The sequence below is a fragment of the Meles meles genome, chromosome 6 (assembly GCF_922984935.1).
Source record: "Meles meles chromosome 6, mMelMel3.1 paternal haplotype, whole genome shotgun sequence".
NCBI lineage: Eukaryota > Metazoa > Chordata > Mammalia > Carnivora > Mustelidae > Meles > Meles meles.
This window is the reverse complement of record NC_060071.1, coordinates 152555316-152574939: the sequence shown is the minus strand read 5'-3', so window position 1 is coordinate 152574939 and position 19624 is coordinate 152555316. Positions and strand designations below refer to the sequence as shown.

The following is a 19624-nucleotide window of genomic DNA, read 5'->3' as shown; positions in this document are numbered from 1 at the left end:
AACTGTATCTGCAGATCACAGAGTAGGTGCCTTGTGTTGGTGTCCATGCACTTGAGGGCAAAGATATCACTTACATATTTTGCTGACATCTTCGCAGACAAACCCCATCAGAAGAGACCATTAGGATCAAAGTTCTACAGATGTGCCCATGCTATGAAGGTAGTTGTTCATTTGGAAAGCTGTAGCTACAAAGTGTGGATCCCATTAAGTATCTTTTTGAAAAATAGTTTAGATTAAAATAAATTTTGAATGACTCATTTATTCAACATTTATTCTTATGCTCAGAAAGTGAGGCCATATATTGAACTGCTTCTAACACAGCTCATATACCAAGGGCTCACCCATCCCAGAAAAATATGCCTTGCAAGTTCAACAAAGAGATACCCACAGGTGGTCCTGGAAGTTCCAGAGGAGCCTGACTCTGTCCCTGTTGACTTACAAGGACAAGATCTCTCCCACACATGCAAACTTCTCCTCACCATCTAGGGTAAAATCCATTCTCAGGTGTGGGAGCTCACAGCTCTCTCTTCAGACAGGGTGAGGTCTCTGGGGAAGGCAGAGCTGTGGTCTGGAGGAATATGAGTTTCTAGGCCCTTCTCTGTGTCTGGTGACAGTTCCCCAAAGAGATAGTCCAGATCTCAGACAGGGGACTACTGGGATTGTTGTGAGTATCTTCAGTGACTTCGCCTTGTGCCCAGGTGTGTCCTGTCCCAGAAGCTGCTTCTGAAGTCAGGCTCATGACTGGTGAGAGGCTCACAGACCCTGCACCTCACCATCACCATCTCTGGATTCTCCATCTCATGCAGTAATTTCTGGTGGAATTCAATCCGCCAACCCCAGGTGACTGGGTGCAGTGAATTGGTTTGTAAATCATAAGTAAAGCACACATGACACTCCATCCAACAAGAGCCACATGTCCATCTCCAGAGTTACATCCAAGAATGAGTTCTTGCAGCGACTGATCTCAGTGCCACCAAGGTCCTGGCCCTGTATTACTGTGCAGAGACAGAGTGAGGGCATGTCAGTGTGAGCTCAGAGCCAAACCTCCAGGCAGGGACACAGGAGAGGCTGGGCTGCAGGACCAGTCAGGACACCAGTGGGCGCTTTGGTCACCAGGGGGCGCTCGGGTCACAAGGGGCCCTCAGGAATGGTGGCTACACCAACTTGCATTTCCACCAACAGTGTAAGAGGGTTCTCTTTTCTCCCCATCCTCTCCAACACACGTTGTTTCCTGTCTTGCTAATTTTGGCCATTATAACTGGTGTAAGGCGGTATCTCAATGTGGTTTTAATTTGATTCTCCCTGATGGCTAGTGATGATGAGCATTTTTTTTTTTAATGTGTCCGATAGCCATTTGTATGTCTTCATTGGAGAAGTGTCTGTTCATATCTTCTGCCCATTTTTTGACATGATTATCTGTTTTGTGTGTGTTGAGCTTGAGGAGTTCTTTATAGATCCTGGATATCAACCTTTTGTCTGTACTGTCATTTGTGAATATCATCTCCCATTCCGTGGGTTGCCTCTTTGTTTTGTTGACTATTTCTTTGCTGTGCAGAAACTTTTGATCTTGATGAAGTCCCAAAAATTCATTTTCACTTTTTTTTTTTTTTGGATCACATTTCACCTTCATTTATTTATTTACTTATTTTTTCAGCGTAACAGTATTCATTGTTTTTGCACAACACCCAATGCTCCATGCAAAACGTGCCCTCCCTATTACCCACCACCTGTTCCCACAAACTCCCACCCCTGACCCTTCAAAACCCTCAGGTTGTTTTTCAGAGTCCATAGTCTCTTATGGTTCACCTCTCCTTCCAATTTTTTTTTATAAACATATAATGTATTTTTATCCCCAGGGGTACAGGTCTGTGAATCGCCAGGTTTACACACTTCACAGCACTCACGATACCACATACCCTCCCCAATGTCCATAACCCCCTCCCCCTCTCCCAACCCCACCTCCCCCCAGCAACCCCCAATTTGTTTTGTGAGATTAAGAGTCATTTATGGTTTGTCTCCCTCCCAATCCCATCTTGTTTCATTTTCACTTTTGATTCCTTTGCCTTTGAAGACATATCTTGAATGAAGTTGCTGTGGTTGATATCAAAGAGGTTACTACCTATGTTCTCCTCTAGGATTCTGATAGATTCCTGTCTCACGTTGAGGTCTTTTATCCATTTCGAGTTTATCTTTGTGTACGGTGTAAGAGAATGATCGAGTTTCATTCTTCTACATATCGTTGTCCAGTTTTCCCAGCACCATTTATTGAAGAGACTGTCTTTTTTCCATTGAATATTTTTTCCTGTTTTGTCGAAGATTATTTCACCATAGAGTTGAGGGTCCATATCTGGGCTCTCCACTCTGTTCCACTGGTCTATGTGTCTGTTTTTATGCCAGTACCACGCTGTCTTGGTGATCACAGCTTTGTAGTAAAGCTTGAAATTGGGTAACGTGATGCTGCCAGTTTTGTTTTTGTTTTTCAACATTGCCTTAGCAATTTGGGGTCTCTTCTGATTCCATACAAATTTTAAGATTATTTGCTCCAGCTCTTTGAAAAATACCGGTGGAATTTTGATCGGAATGGCATTAAAAATATAGATTGCTCTAGACAGTATAGACATTTTAACAATGTTTATTCTTCCAATCCAAGAGCATGGAACGGTCTTCCATCTTTTTGTGTCTTCTTCAATTTCTTTCATGAGTGTTCTGTAGTTCCTCGAGTACAGGTCCTTTACCTCTTCGGTTAGGTTTATTCCCAGGTATATTATGGTTCTTGGTGCTATAGTAAATGGAATCGATTCTCTAATTTCCCTTTCTGTATTTTCATTGTTAGTGTATAAGAAAGCCACTGATTTCTATACATTGACTTTGTATCCTGCCACGTTACTGAATTGCTGTATGAGTTCTAGTAGTTTGGGGGTGGAGTCTTTGGCGTTTTCTATGTAAAGAATCATGTCACCTGCGAAGAGAGAGAGAGTTTGACTTCTTCCTTGCCAATTTGGATACCTTTTATTTCTCTTTGTTGTCTGATTGCCGTTGCTAGAACTTCTAATACTATGTTGAACAAGAGTGGTGAGAGTGGGCATCCTTGTCGTGTTCCTGATCTCAATGGGAAGGCTGCAAGCTTTTTCCCATTGAGGATGATATTTGCTGTGGGTCTTTCATAGATAGATTTTATGAAGTTCAGGAATGTTCCCTCTATCCTGATACTTTGAAGTGTTTTATTCAGGAACGGATGCTGGATTTTGTCAAATGCTTTTTCTGCATCAATTGAGAGGACGATGTGGTTCTTCTCTCTTCTCTTATTGATTTTTTCTATCACATTGATTGATTTGCGAATATTGCATCCTTGAAACCCAGGGATGAATCCCACCTGGTCATGGTGGATAATCTTTTTAATGTGCTGTTGGATCCTGTTTGCTAGTATCTTGTTGAGAATCTTTGCATCCATATTCATCAGTGATATTGGTCTGAAATACCCTGGAACAAGGGTAATGCTGGCTACATAAAAGAGTCTGGAAATTTTCATTCTGCTTCAATTTTTTGAAACAGCTTCTGTGGATAGATGTTATTTCTTCTTTGAAAGTTTGGTACAATTCCCCAGGGATTCTTTAAGTTCCTGGGCTCTTGTTTTTTGGGACGTTTTTGATCACTGCTTCAATCCCATTACTATATATCAGTCTATTCAGGTTGTCAATTTCTTCCTGCTTCAATTTTGGGAATTTGTAGTTTTCCAGGAATGCATCCATTTTATCTAGGTTGTTTAACTTATGGGCATATAGACAACATATGGATGGGTCCTGTCGTTTTATCCAATATGCAACACTGTGTCATTTTATGGGTTCATTTAGGCCATTCACATTGAGAGTGATTATTGATAGATACGTTGTTATTGAGATCGTGTTACTTTTGAAGTCTTTCTTTCTGTAGATTGTCTCCATATTTCTGTTCAATGATATTATTAGGATTTTTCCTCTTTTATAGAACCTCCCTTAATATTTTCTGCAGTGTCAGCTTGGTGGTTGCATACGTTTTTCAGCCTTGCTGGTCTTGGAAACTCTTTATCTCTCCAACCATTTTGAATGCCAGTATTGCTGAATAAAGTATTCTTGACTAGGGCCCTGAATATATCTTTCCAGCCATTTCTGGCTTTCCAGGTTTCTGGGAACATGTCTGATGTTATTCTGATGGGCTTTCCTCTGTTCCTAAGGAGCTTATTTGTCCTAGCTGCCTTCAAGAGAGCCTGTCTACAATTATGTTTCTTCATTCTTACTATCAAGTGTCTCAAAGTCTTTCGAGATTCTAAAATCTTGGGGGCAGGCTATTTTGCCTCTAGTACATGAATGCTGGTTCCATTCACGAGATTGGGAAAATTTTCATGGAGGACTTGTTCCACTATATCTTCTAGACTTCTTTCTTTTTCCTTCTGTTCAGGGATTCCAATAATTCTGATGTTGGAACTTTTCATGGCATTATTTATTTCCCTGATTCTGTTTTCGTGGCTTCTAAGCTGTTTGCTCCAGGCTTCCTTCTGATCCTTTCTCTCTATCTGTTTGTCCTCCAGATCACTAATTCTATCTTCTGTCTCAGTTACCCTAGCTTTTAGAGAATTTATATTAGATTGGAACTCATTAAGAACTTTTTGAACATCATCCTTCGTGGATTTCACTTCTGCCTTAATCAATTCCATTTTGTCATCCATGGCTTTCTCCACCTAGCTATTGCCTGGATAATTATTAGCCTAATTCCTTTTCTGACATATTGTCTATGTCGATAGCAATTAGCTCTGTTGCAGAAGGCCCATCCTCTGAACTTTTCTTCTCTTGGGCATTCCTCCTCCTAGTCATTTTTGTGAGAGATGACTGAACAAAGGTAGCTGGATGTATCGACCATGGTACAGTCAAGGTGCACCCTGGAATGCTTCTGACGCATCAGGATTCCCCATCCAAATGAGAGAAAAAAGAAAAGAAAAAGAAAAAAAAAAGAGAGAAAGAGACAGGAAAAAAAAGGGAAGATAAAAGAGAAGGCTCAGGCTGAATGGGTCCCAAAGTAAGATTTATGAAGTATACAAACAAAAACAGAGAAACAAAAGGACTGATAAAAGTATATGACTATTTATATATATATATATATATATATATATATATATGCAAAAAAAGGAAGAACCTTGTCAAAAAGCGCCCTAAGTATAAGATTTATATATTATCAGAACAAACACAAATACACAGAAACACTGGCAGAAGGAAAAATTGGGAGAGTGGTTATAAATTCTCAGTGTGGGCGAGGAAGGTTATTTTGATTCTTCCTGGATGTATCTTGATATCTTTTTTTAATTGTTTTAAAGATTTTATTTATGTATTTGACAGAGAGAGAGAGAGCACAAGCAGGCAGAGAGGTAGGCAGAGAGAGAGGAAGAAGCAGGCTCCCCGCGGAGCAGAGAGCCTGATGTGGGGCTCGATCACAGGACCCTGAGATCATGACCTGAGCTGAAGGCAGAGGCTTTATCCACTGAGCCACCCAGGTGCCTCTCTTGATATCATTGTTAAAGGACTCAATTTTCCTAAGATAACGGGGGATTAAAAATTGGTTTACCTATAGGGGTAGCATTGACTGGGGAGAGGGGATTACCTTAAGTTTAACTCTATATGAATATTAGAAAATAAAAATAAAAAATTAAAAAAGAATAAATTAGACTAAACTACCTTAAAATTTTAAAAATATTAAAAATAGAAAAGCAAAAGAAAAACACGGGTATATGTATCAAAAAGTTCAGATTAAAAGGTTATTATGGAATTTGATGTACTGGACATCTTACTGTGATAGTAGATAGGTTAAAAATTATCTATATAAAAAAATGAGCCAGAATAGTGGGAATGAGTTAAAAATATAAATTGTATCTATGAAGTAATGGTGGTTGTACTCTTGTCATCTTTTTTTTGTTTGTTTTTCCTTTTTTTTTTTTTTTTTCCTGGTTGGTTTTCTGGGGGAAGGGCCCGCCACGTAGGTTTTCAGTCAATGATGTTCTCTGAGTTAAGTCCTCCCGCCCCCCCTCAAGGGGGTGGGCTTTGAGGAAACCGGTTTTTCAGGCTTTTTTTCTCTGGAGGTTTTTATGTTTGTTCATTTGTTTTCTCTTGCCTTGACAGATTTTGATGATTTTTGGAGGTTTAGAGGAAAGCAAACTGCACCCTGACCACCTTCTCAGAGAGAAGCCTCAGTCTGCTCACCCCGTGGGTGCTGCAGAGCACATAAGTTCACCCTCAGTTGCTGGCAGAGCAGGTTCTGAGTTGCAGTCCCTGGGGACACAGGATCTCTTGCTGGTACCCAAAACCACGGCAGCGATGGCTGTCTAGGCAGCTCCAGACGGCCAGAGAGGTTCCAATCAGCGATTTCACACTGAGATTTTCCTGTTGGCCCTGGATGGGAGTTCCTGGTCTTTCTGGATCCGAGAGCACTGGGCTGGCGCTGGCGAGCACCTCTCCCAGGGGAGGGTGTGTGGTGAGCGACTCAGGCTCTGATAGCACGGTGGGGTATTTTGCCATCTGGTGAGGCTCCCAGCCCCTCATGGAGCTGGACCCCATGCATTCTTGGGCGTGCTTTCGACTCTGGGACCAAGACATGTATTCTCTACCTTACTCTCTCTAGTTCAGCACCAGGGGTGGCTATCCTGTGTGTGGGGACTTAAGTCCCTGTCCCTAACTGCACTGATTCCCACAATTTCCCCCCCGGGATCCTTTGCTCCTTTTGAGTGCTTTCAACCAGACTCCAAGTTATGGCTGGTCCCCAGACGCAGGGCAATTTCATATTGGGCTATTACTTTGCAATGGGTCGCCTCTGGTGGCTCCATTCCCTTTTGCTTATCTTCCGATATTAGTCCAACTTTCCCACTCTGCTTTATCTGCCCACTGCCATCTTCTGCCCCCGTAGAGATCCAGACGTGTATAATTCTGATCTCAGGCTGATTTCATGGGTAATTGGAGTACTTTGGTAGGTAATCAGCTCACCTTAGGGTACAGGTTGAAATGGCGCCTCCTCCTACTTCCCTGCCATCTTGTCTCCCCTCTGTAGGTTGGGTCTTAAATATGCCCTACATTAAATAACTGTAATTTAAATAAATACTTAAAAAATAACTGCAAACAGTGTTTGTGCTCATTCTCCTGAACTCCACAATATATCACAGAAGGAATTTTCCATTACACAAAGATGATATTATTCAAGGATTTACTAATTACCACATCTCTGATACTGAATGGTTAAGAAGAACTCCAATTACTATAAAGTGACTCATACTGAGAAACATAACTAATCCTTAGATTTTTAAGGTTTTATAGCTTGTAGGGTTAGGGAGTTGCTTGCCTATTTTTCAATTTTGCTTCTTGACTATTCATTTGCTTTATTTTAACTTTTGCATAATTGTCCTTCTGTTTATGTCCTTTGTACGTGAGAGAAGAAAGGAACAGCACAACTGTTAAACATTAACATACTCTATGAATCTCAACTCTACTCAATTAAACTGGTAACACCAGGAAGCTCTTGGAAAGGTACAGATGACATCCTATGAGGGGCAAGACTAAGGTCCAGTCCTGAGGCTCTGATCATGGCAGGGCTCGTCCACATGTCAGCTGTGATGTAAGAAATGAGACACTATTGGAGATGCTTCAGTGTGAAATCATGTGGTGTATATGCTTGTCACCATTGCGTTTTACATTTCAAAAATTTAGGATTCTACATATTATATGGTATTTTTTTCCTCTAAAATAAAGCAAAGGCAGGCATTTTAAACAACTAATACAGAAAATCTACATTCATACATTTAGTGAATGTTCTTAAAGTTTCAGAATAATTTGAACAGTTTCTCTAATTTAGGTTGAAAGAGAGAAATTATGTCTCAAAGGTCATAATCATTTGAATCTAGAGTAAAGAGACTCAACTCCTTGCATTTATCAATTTTCTCCCTGACTGGTTGTGGACATTAATTAACTAAAACAGTCATGACTCTCTGTGTGGTGCCATATGGGTTGGCGTTTCCTAACTCGTCTGTGCCCACACCTCACTGATAGCTGTCCAAACACCTTGCATCCCACATCCTGCCCAAGTGTGGTCGTCCTGAGCTCCTGGGCCAGTCTGGTTCACAGCGGTGCATCTGAGTACTCAGAAAGCATGGACAAGTGTCAGTTGGCCTTCCCTTGCACCTCCCATTCCTCTGCAGGGAACAAGCCCAAGCTTGAGGATGCATGTTTATGATGTGTTGTTCCCCTGGTCCTCACTGTCTGACACCACCCATATATTCCAGTAGCTGCTGCTATTTTATTATTTATTTTATTTTTAAGTTAAATTTTATTGGTTACCACACAGTGTAATATTGGTTTCTGGAGTATAATGCACTGATTCATCCCTTGCATAAAACACCTAGTATTCATCAAACATGGTGCCTTCTTTCATGCTCATCATCCATCTCCTCAGTCCTCACTCATCTCTCTCCATCAACCTGTGGTTTGTTCTCTATTATTAAGAGTCACTTGTGGTTGTTTAACTCCCTCCTCTTTTTTCTTTTCCCACTTCCCTTATGTTCATCTGTTTTCCTTCATACATTCCACATATGAGTCGTAAATGGGAGAAGATATTTGGAAAAAACATATCTGATAAATTGTAATATCAATTACCTATAAAGACTTTACTACACTCAACACCCAAAGAATTCAGCTAGGAAATAATCAGAAGAACGGAAGAATAAACTCTTATTGATAACCAGATGGTTATCAGATACATTAAAAGATGCTCAACCTCAGTCATCATCAGGGAAGCACAAATCAAAACCCTGGAAAGATGTCACCTCATGCCTGTCAGAATGACTAAAATCCAATACCTGCTAAAGACAATTCTCAGACCAATGGCAATTTCATGAGTGATTCACATCAAATATAATTAGAAAAATACACAGACATAGTTTCTAGGACTACTCCTCCCAGGACAAGCAGCTGACCCTCACCTTACTGAAACAGGAGACATTTCCCATACAATAGAACCCATGAATTTATACCCTCAGGAGAGAAAGACCTCAGCAGATTGAGGGCACTTGATAGATCCTAGGGACTTGATCCAAGATTCCTGCTCGCCTCTGAATACAATAAATATAGCTGGATGTTGTAGCCATGGAGCTGAGTGAGGAGCTCAACTAAAGGAAGTAAGTATGAGGACATATCCTTTCAACAGGTCAATCTGTAGTGGTGATGCTGACAGGGTAAATCCTTGCATGTTGGGTAAATGGGAAAGGGGAAACAGGAGTCCCCCTATATCTGCAAGGGTCTGTGACACCTGCTGGTGCACTGGGAAAATCAGGGTGCCTCAAAATCCCTCTGACTCAAGAACAATGAAACTCATGATCCAGGACAAGAGGTGGATTGGGGCTGGTCTCCTCTGGAGGGTTTCCAGCTAAATGCTCTGTTAACTTCTCCCAGATAGAAACACAGTAAACAGTTTGTAAATCTGTAGAAATACATAAGAGTCCTCCATTTTTTGAATAAACCATCAAAATGACAAAAACCAACCTTGCCATGGGTGAAGCATTGGGATAAATATAATTTATATCTTCATGGTAATAATTGTGAACGTAGAAGTACAATGATCTCCATTTCAGAAATGAAGAATTGTCTTCAACTAACAGCAGGCTTTCTAATCTCAGGTGTTCTGACGTTAATTGTTGAACTAATATTTCCAGTCTTTTATCTTTATTTAAAGTATTGCATTGCTGTATACAGAGAGAACAGGCATAAATCCACCCTACAGCAGTACTCCTAGCACTTGCTTCAAGATCCAGGCATGTCTCTGCACTTTGTGCTTCTAAAATGAGCAGCTGCCCCATGTTCACACATCTGCCACTGCAGCTTCATGTTTCAGAGAGGGGGTTGCTCTAAAGTCCTTCCTCGGAGCCTAGTGGTCTGTGACTCTGTGCCCAGTCCCCAGCCTGGGAGACTTCTGCACTCTGGAGGTGCAGAGTCCTGGACGCTCCCTCCCACTTCCATTTATCTTCCAGTATCTGCCTGCAGAATCATGACTCTCCACATCATACCTCGAAACCAGCTACTAGAGATAATCTGTTGGCATAGATCCTCATAGACAACCTAACATGTCAATTTGATTTTGTGAGTGTTCAGAGTGATCTGGAATGTATCCAGGTCAATTCAGCGAACCAGTTTAAATAAGGTCCCCTCCTCTTCCACCACCTTGCCCCTCCCTAGAATCAACATTTTTAAAAACAAGTATATAGAGCCTCAAATCCCATTCTTACCTCAGCTCAGTAGATGACTAACAGGTCTAGTCTCATCCTAGCCAATGCTGAGGTTTATTTTCTGGGGACTCTCTGAACATTGGGATACTGAACACATGCCCTAAGGCCTAGACCTTAGCCCCTAACTTCTAATCCTAAATCTAACCCTACCTCTATCACTAATACTAACCTTAAACATAACACTCTGAAGGAAATGAGTAAATAAGTTAATACTAATTCCCATGTGTGAATCTGAGCTTGTAAGAACAACTACATAATAAGAAAACCCTCCCAAGTCAAATAATGTCCTACATTGATGCAAATGTTCGCCTCCACATCTAGTTCAGGTTAGTTGTTGGTGTGGAAAGTGTATAAATAACACATTCTCTGAACACTACACTTTCAAGTCTAGGCTAGGAAGAAAATTTATTGAAATACCTGAAACTGGAAATGGTCCTAACCATAAAAACTGATTCAAAAATAAAATTCTCCTGTGTTCCTTGCCTGCAATGCTGCCAATAAAGCTGACTGTGGACTCTGAGAAACAAACTGTTTCTCAGGATTTGGAGGGGAGGAGGATGGGGGATGGGTGAGCCTGGTGGTGGGTACTAAGGAGGGTATGTATTGCGTGGAGCACTGGGTGTGGTGCATAAACAATGAATCTTGGAACACTGAAAGAAATAAAATAAAATAAAATAAGATAAAATAAAATAAAATGAAATAAAATAAAATAATAAAATAAAACAGATGATTTTTGCTACATGCAGTGGCATGGATACATTCCCAAGGATTGATGCTGAGAAAAATGAGCCCTAAAAATAAAAGGACATACAGCAAAATTAACATTTATACATTCTAGAAAATTAAACCTAGTGTAAGGTAACATGAGAAAGACAAATAGTTATGTGTGGACGAGGTGAAAAGTAAGAGAAGAAGGAGGAATTCTAGGGAAAATACAGGAAAATCTAAGGGGATCTGATCTTCTCACTCTTGAGAATGTTGACTCCGAACCCGTATTCCCCATATCACACACTCCACATCTGCAAACTTCATTATGTGTCAAGTACACACACTACAGCTATTACAGATAATGCCAGAGATGACTCAGGAGGAAGGCAGAGATAGTGCAATGTGAGAAACTTGAAAACACACCTCAGAACCCTTATTCTCTCTGTATTGCAGGTACACTCTAGAATAAGAAAACCACCCTGTCCCAATTACAGGATGGGTTCCACATTCCTCATGAGCCTGTCCATTCTGTTCTCCAAGTGATGTAGGAAGGCAGCAGGTTCCATGGGGAGGAGCACAGATACACATCCTGGAGCTCACTCTCACCCCATATGTGTTATTTGACGTCTCAAAAATCCTCTACAAATATGGGTGTAGGTTCACACTTCTTTATGGGATAACATGATGCTTATGCCCCAAGATTTGTGTGAATACATAAAAACGAAGTAGCACATGGACCCCAATTGTATACTCTGGAAAATCTTTTAATCAAGAATCCTCTCTTTCTGGGTGTCTAGGTGACTCAGTCATTAACCATCTGCCTTCAGGTCAGGTCATGATCCTGCAGTCCTGGGATTGAGCTCACATTGGGCTCCCTGTTCAGTGGAAAGTCTGATTCTTCCACTCCCACTCTGCCTGCTTCTGTTTCCTCTCTCGCAATGTCTTTCTTTGTCAAATAAGTGAATAAAATCTTTAAAAAAACAAAACAAAACAAAAGAATCCTGTTTTCCCAAATGTTGTCAATACCACCGAATCAAAAGCAGTCACATCTGAACTATAACTGCCTTCTCTGTAAGCATAGATCCAAAGCTAGCTGCATAGGCAGAGGACAAGCAAAGAGGGCCCTCCTTCTGTTGATTAAACATTCCAGTCCACCCTAGATATGAGAGAAGAGACCCAGGCCCTGTAATCCCAGGTATTCTAATGCAGTGATCAGGAAAGAACAGAAAAAAACTAATCGTGGAAATTGTGCTTGGGTGTGTTTCCCTGGTTACTATTCTAAAATTCAATTTGTGGTGAACAAGAAGCATTCATTATGTGAGTAGATATGAATGAGTGTATCCGTGTGGAGTTGTGACAGTTACCTGACAAGGATGTCTTGTGCCTGCTGGTGTCTATGTGAGGTGCAGCTGGTGACGTCTGGAGGACACCTGGAGAACTCTTGGGGGTTCCTAAAACACTCCTGTGCAGCCTGTGGTTTCATCTTCAGGATCTACTGGATGACCTGGCTTAACCAGGTTCTAGGGAAAGGCCTGCATGCGTCTAATGTACTAGCTTGTATGGAAGTAGCATACGTTGGGGAACTTGGAGACCTGAATGGTAACTGTCAACAAAGGCACAAGGACAGGAGTGTTCCAGATCAAGCATACAGGAAGAAAGAAGGAGGAAGAATTTCCTCCTTCTGCATTTCATTCTTTTCAAAACTGTAATAGATTGGATGATGCCCACTGGCCCAGAGACCATGGATACAAATACCAGTCTCTTCTGAAACAGCATTACAGGCACTCATGGAAAAAAAATATAATTTTGGGCACCCATGGCCCAGTCACTTTGACAAATAGTGTTAACCATCACACATCAACCTTTCATAAATGTGAGCATTGTGGAGGTTGAGAAAAACAAGGCCATCCCAGCTCTGGCAGCCATCTCAGACCCCTGTACCCAAGGGCTGAACTTTCCCCCATCTTGCTTTAGTAACCCCCACCTTGTTTTGGTTTCAGGAAGCCCCACCCTGCTTTTCTTTCAGATACCATAACCCTGCTTTGGTTCCAGGAATCCACACCCTGCTTTAGTAACAGGAACCCATAAATACCCCTGCCTTATCTAAGCTCGGGGTCCAAGTCCCTACTCCACTGCATCGAGTATACTTGGACCCAAGCTTTAGCATGTCACCTCGAGGTCCAAGTCCCTAATCCGCTGTGTTGGTTATACTTGGGCCCAAGCTTAAGCTTGTTGAATAAACCATCGTGTGATTGCAGCGGTGCTTAGCTCCTTCATGGTCTCTCCGACACAAAATATCAGACACAACAAGCAATAATATGCATCTCCTTAAATCACACTCATTCTGAATATAGATAAAAAAGCATGATCATAATTTCAACTGATAAATGCAAATATCCTGCATACAATTGAAAGCACAAAACCCCTTTCCAGAGGAGGAGTGATGTTTATTCTTCTCCTCAAAAAACTGTAACAGAGGAGAGGAGGAGTCAAGATGGCAGAGAAGTAGCAGGCTGAGATGACCTCAGGTAGCAGGAGATCGGAAATTAGTTTATCAAACCATTCTGAACACCTACAAATCCAATAGGAGTTCCAAGAGAAGAGCAGCAATTCTAGAAATAGAAAATCGACCACTTACTGAAAGGTAGTGTAAGGGCCTATTCAGCCAGAGTGGCCCCACCTCGGTTGAACAGCCATTTTGTTGTTTATGCAGTAAAACATAAATTGACACTGCCCCCCCCAGGGGAACTTATTTAAAAACAAGTATGCAAAACCAGTCCCAGGTAACAAAGGCCAGATACAAGGGTGGTTCATGTCAGGTAGAGATAATGGCCCAAATGCAGGGATGATTTGGGTCAGGTGGAGACATCCAACCAATAATGTGTGCATATTGTTTCCCTAGATACCAAGGAGTGTGGGCCCCACCTTTTGGGTGTCAGTGCTGACCAAGGTGATAGGTTAGTTCAAATGTCTACTATAGGGTAAATTGTAATTCAATCGGTCACTTATGTGTGACCTAGCATGACTGTGCAGCTTTCTTGGTGTGTTACAATTCCATTCGCCACCTGTGTGTGGCCAAGCCCAACCACATGTCCTTTGCTCTATAAAAGTTAGTCTGTGAGACAGGGAGGGGTCATGCTCTCTGTAAGAGGTGTGGCCCCAGCTGGTGGGTTTGATTCTCGATGCTTGGCTTTGCTTTGTATCAGTCTCATTCCTTTAATCATGGACCCATTATTGGGGGACCCAACATTGGGGACCGAACAGTAGGACCGGCAGAGAAGTGAATTCAAAGCAATGGGAAGATAGACTGCGGGGGGAGGGACCATCTCCCTGCAAGTGGCGGAACAACAAAGCAGAATATCAGAACTTTTAAAAGTCTGCCCCACTGAGCGAAGTCACTCTGGAGGCTAAGCTGGGGTGAAGCCCACGTGGGGACAGCGTGGTCTCAGGTCCTGTGGGGTTACAGGAGGATCAGGGATGTCTGAGTGTAGCAGAGCTCACAGGTATTGGAGTGGGGAATCCAACTACAGAGACAGAGCTGAGGAGTGAGCTCTCAGTTCGGGGTTACCTTAAACCGTGATCCATGTCACCAGCCACTGCTCTGTGAGCAGGGATCCCACAAGATCTGGAAGACTCCCTTGGAAGAGTGCAGGGATCTGTTGGGTTTGGAGACTCCAGGAGGCACTGGGTGCAAGAGAAAGAGACACGTGGTCCCAGGCTGGGTGAGCTCAGAGTGCAGCTGGAGACCAGGGAGATAGGAGTGATTGAGCGCTTTTCTCCGAGCGTCCACTGAGGAGTGGGGCCCTGAGATCTCAGCTCCTCTAGGCTGGAGATTGGGAGGCTGCCATTTTCATTCCTGTCCTCCAGAACTCTATGGAAAGCACTCAGGGAACAAAAGCTCCCCAAAGTTAACTGAGTGGATGACTTAGCTGGCCCCTGGTAAGGGCGGTGCAATTCTGCTTCGGGCAATGACACTTGTGAATCACTACAACAGACCCTTCCCCCTGAAGATCAACAAGAAATCCAGCCAAGACCAAGTTCACGTCCAAGGAGAACTGCAGAATTCCAGAGGAGGAGGAAGCAAAGCATGGAATTCATGGCTCTCTCCCCATGATTCATTGGTCTTGCAAAGTTAAATTTTTTAATTTTATTTGTTTCTTATTCTAATATTTTTAATTTTACTCTTACCTCTTTTAACATTTTAACTAGTTTACCTTAACAATACCATTCTTAAAAAAATCTTTTGAACCTTCATTATTATAGTCATATTGTTATGCCCGAGTTTTCGCTTCTGAGAGACCACCAAGGAGCCAAGCACCGATGCAATCTCATGAGGGTTTATTTGACAAGCTTAAGCTTGGGCTCCAAGTCCCAAGTGGAGTAGGGACTTGGACCCCCAGTTTAGTTAAGGCAGGGTATTTATAGGTTCTTGTTAGGGTGGGGGGTCTTTGGAACCAAAGCAGGGTGGGGCTTCCTGATATTAAAGCAGGGCAGGGCTTACTAAAGCAGGGTGGGGGAAAGTTCAGCCTTTGGGCACAGGGGTCTGAGATGGCTCTAATTACATTAAGGCTAAGCCTGACATGGGATGGCCTTGATTTTTCTCGGCCTCCACATTTCCCCCTCTCAGAGGAACCTAAGGAAGGACCCAATCATGGGTCCAGGCTGGTCTCAGCAACAAGGTCCGGTGGTTGGTACTGCTGTCTGAGTTACATGAGCTGAACTGTACTGACTATGTCTTTGACAAAAGCAAGTAACATTAGTGGGGTAAGTGAGAATGATGCAGTCTTAGATTTAGGGGATTGTCTTTGTCGGGCTGACTCTCATTCTGGGACAAAGTCCTTGAGAACGGTGTGTGGGTCAGCTGGCCGGATGTGGGGGTAGTGGACCCAGGGAGTAATCCCGTTGACCTTGAGAGTGGTGGTAGTGGTCAGGATCACAATGTAGGATCCTTTTCAGCGGGGCTCCAAGTTTTCCACTTGGCAGCAGCACATCCAAACCAAGTCCCCAGCTTGGTAAGGATATGGTTCCAGCTCTGTCTCCATCTCAGTGTGGGCAGTTAGGATCCCTGCGTGGGCTAGACAGACTGTAATGCCTCCAGTGACTGGAGTACAGACTGATCAGTCATTGTTAAGGAGGAGGGCCTGATACCCCGTCACTCTGGCGTTTGTCATCCACTGGTGTGGTGGAGTACGGAGAATGCCCTCGATAGTGTGAGTGGTGGTCAAGATGAGATTTTGACCCAAAGTCAATTTACTTACATTCTTGACCAGGAAGGCCATGGCAGTAATTATGCAGGAGGCAAGGGGGAACCGAGCCACTACTGGATCTAGTTTCTTGCTAAAATAGGCTACTGGCCTTTGCCATGCCCGAGTCTGAGTCACAACTCCTTCAACTCCTTTGGCCACCCCTGCCTTTTTACCCACATACAAGTGGAAGGGCTTGGTAACATCTGGGATGACCAGTTCTGCGGCACTCAGTAAGGTTGTTTGTAATTCCCCAAATCTTCCTTATATCTGGGGTTGACTGACTGATAAAAGCAAGATCGTCTAAATGAGCTATCGTGCAACTTCTCTGAAGTTTACCTCAAGTTGTCTAGTTTAGGTAAACAAGCATTTAAAAACAATTAAATCTAAAATTTAACATCCATAAAGATGTATTATTAAAACACAATTTTTTCTCTCTAAAATAACCCTCATTTCCAGAGATAGCCAAATCAGGACTAATTCATGTGAAAAACAAGCCCAGTTTTAACAAACTTGGCCTAATTATTTACATAAGCTCAGCAAGAACAGTAAGTAAGTAATTATATAGATCTTTTAGAATCTGCTTTGCTGGAACTTCTTATAAGGAATCTCTAGGTTGAACTTTTTTAGTAGCCTCTCCAGGCCAGGAGCCAAACCATATACTTGCCATTAGACATGCCTGTAATACCTGTTGATTTGGACGCATTTTTCTTCCTGAAGTTCCCAAAGTATCCTACCAGAAAGTGACATTTTTTACTCACCTGTTGAAGCTTCTGGGAACCCTGTAAGCAAGGTTTCAGGCCAAGAGTTCCAAAGGGCTTTACGGCTCCATGTTTTATAAAGTCAACCTTAGTTCCTTTAAGCCGTCTGGTCATACCTGAGTCTTTTCAAACATGACATTCCAGTCAAAGCCTTGGTAAAATAACCAGAGTTTCCAATGGTGTCCTGTTACAAGGAAAACAGATTCTCATTGAACTTATGCAAATGACTGATTTTCAAGGAAGAAAGAATACTTACTGAGACCTTTTGGAACATCAGAGGGTTCAGATAGAGAGAAAAGTTGAATGATTTGTTAGCAAATGAATATTTTTCCATTTCTGTAAATCACAGACATCTTAAGAAAAAAGTTTACTTAGTCCGGAAGAACAAACATTACAGTGCGAGTCATGTTTAAAATAAGACAAAACATACAACATTACATTTTTTAGTTCACTTAGTCCCATGTTGATAATTCTGGTTTAGTCCAAATGTGGCTTTTTACTTCTGGAAATTCTAACCCATTTCTGTTCCAGGATTTTAACATATCAAAGACCTGTATTTGTCCTGAAATTCTCCCATATGAATTTCCTTTAGGGTGGAATTCATCTTATAAGACAATTAAAACCTTATGATAATTGGCGTGCACATGCTTGAGCAGGGACACTGGTCGCCACCTTCCCTTGGATGCAGTTAGGCTGTCAGGTCTCCAGGATCTCTGACTACTCCCCAATGAAAATCTGATGAGACCTTCATCACTGGCCATCCTGGGTCCCTTGTGATAGTAGATCATGGGACTTCCCAGACTTTTCAGTGATGTATGCCAGTGAGCTATGTGTTCTTCAGGAGAACTCTGACTAATACGTGGAGATTCTAGAATGTTCTTGTGGCTTACTGTAACTGTGATTCCCTCTGTAATTCAGTAAACTCTAGAACAAACAAAACCATCCTGTCCCCATTACAGGAGGGGTTCCACATTCCTCATGAGCCTGACAATCTGTCCTACAGGTGGTTCATGGGTGCAGTATGTCTTGTGGGAGGACAGATCAGATCCTGGGGTCACTCATCCCCCTACATGCTTTATACACCTCAAAAACCATCTAAAATTCTGGGCATACATTCACATCTCTTAATGGGTCACATGAAATCTAGATCTAAAGATTTTTATGCATGTGATTAAAAAAAAGGCAGCATATGGAGGTTAAGTGTGTGCTCTGGAAAATCATATAATAAAAAAAAAATATTTTCCCAAATGCTGCCAATACCACAAAATCAGATGCAATCACATGGAAGACATGGGGAGATGGAGAAGAGAAGGAGTTGGAGGAAATTGGAGGGGGAGATGAACCATGAGAGACTGTGGAGTCTGAGAAACAAAGTGAGGGATTTCGAGGGGAAGGGCACGGGGGATTGGGTGAGCTTGGTGGTGTGTATCATGGAGGGCACATATTGCACGAAGTACAGAGTGTGGTGCATAAACAGTGAATTCTGGAACATTGAAAAAAATAAAAGAAATTTTTAAAAAAAGACAGAATGGACACATAGAAGGAGAACCTTTAGAAAAGGGAGACAGGGTTTCGGAGACTGTGGAACTTTTTAAGGATGCTGTTTTTTTTAACCTTTCCAGAAGTTGCAGATGTGATCACCCTGTGGGATTGGAGTCTGAGAATCACCTTACAAAGTTGTGTTTTACTGATTGCCATGAGGTGTGCATCTGCCACTAAATGTACTGTTGTTAACTCATGTCCCCATTTGAAACCCACCTACATCTATGACTCTTCCTGGGTCCATGACTCTTCCTAGGCTCCATGTGGTGTGTGCACTACTGGAAACACTCAAAGGCACCTACATTACCTGTTGATAATTTCACGTTTTAGTTGTCTGCAATCCTTTTACTAATTGGTCTCTACTCTAACCAGGGAACGTCCTAGTGTCCAGCCAGAGTTGTTGTTGGTTATGTCCACAACAACACAGACTCTTGATAGCTTCAAATGTCTCCACTTCCACCCACATAAGTACACCCATTATACATTGTTCCCTTTGAGCAGTGATGTCAGAAGGTCTCTGTCCAGAACCACACACACCCTGAGTATCAAGTACACTCATCAAAGCTATTGCAGATAAGCACAGAGATGCCTCTGGAAGAATGCAGAAATAAGAAATAAGGAAATATGAGCAACTAGAAAATGCACCTGCATGAACTGTGATTCTCTCTGTATATCAAGTAAATTCTAGAACAAGCAAAATCATCCTGTTGCCATTACATGAGGGGTACATTCCTCATGAGCCTAACACTCTGTCCTGCATGTGGTTCATGGGTGCAGTACATCCTGTGGGAGGAGCACAGAACAGACCATGGGGTCACTCTTACCCTGTACAGATCATGGGGTTGATCTTAACCAGTACATGCTTTAGACCCCTCAAAAACCATCTAAAATTCTAGGTATACATTCCGATGTCTTAATGGGGGTCACATGAAATCTACATGTAAAGATTTCTGTTCATGTGTAAAAAAAAGGTAGCATGTGCTCTGGAAAATCATATAATAAAAAAATCTTTTTTTAAATTATGCTGTCATATACAGCATAATAAAGATGTCAATACTGCAAAATCAAATTCAATCACACCAATC

At 42.1% G+C, this 19624-nt stretch overlaps 1 gene segment (V, D, J or C); it reads left to right on the top strand.

Annotated features, from left to right (window-relative positions):
- The first annotated feature begins 10 nt into the window (after positions 1-10).
- LOC123943703 overlaps positions 11-19624 on the top strand; it is a 63819-nt gene continuing 44205 nt past the window's right edge. The window contains exons 1-2 of the V gene segment in view: positions 11-22; positions 2910-2911.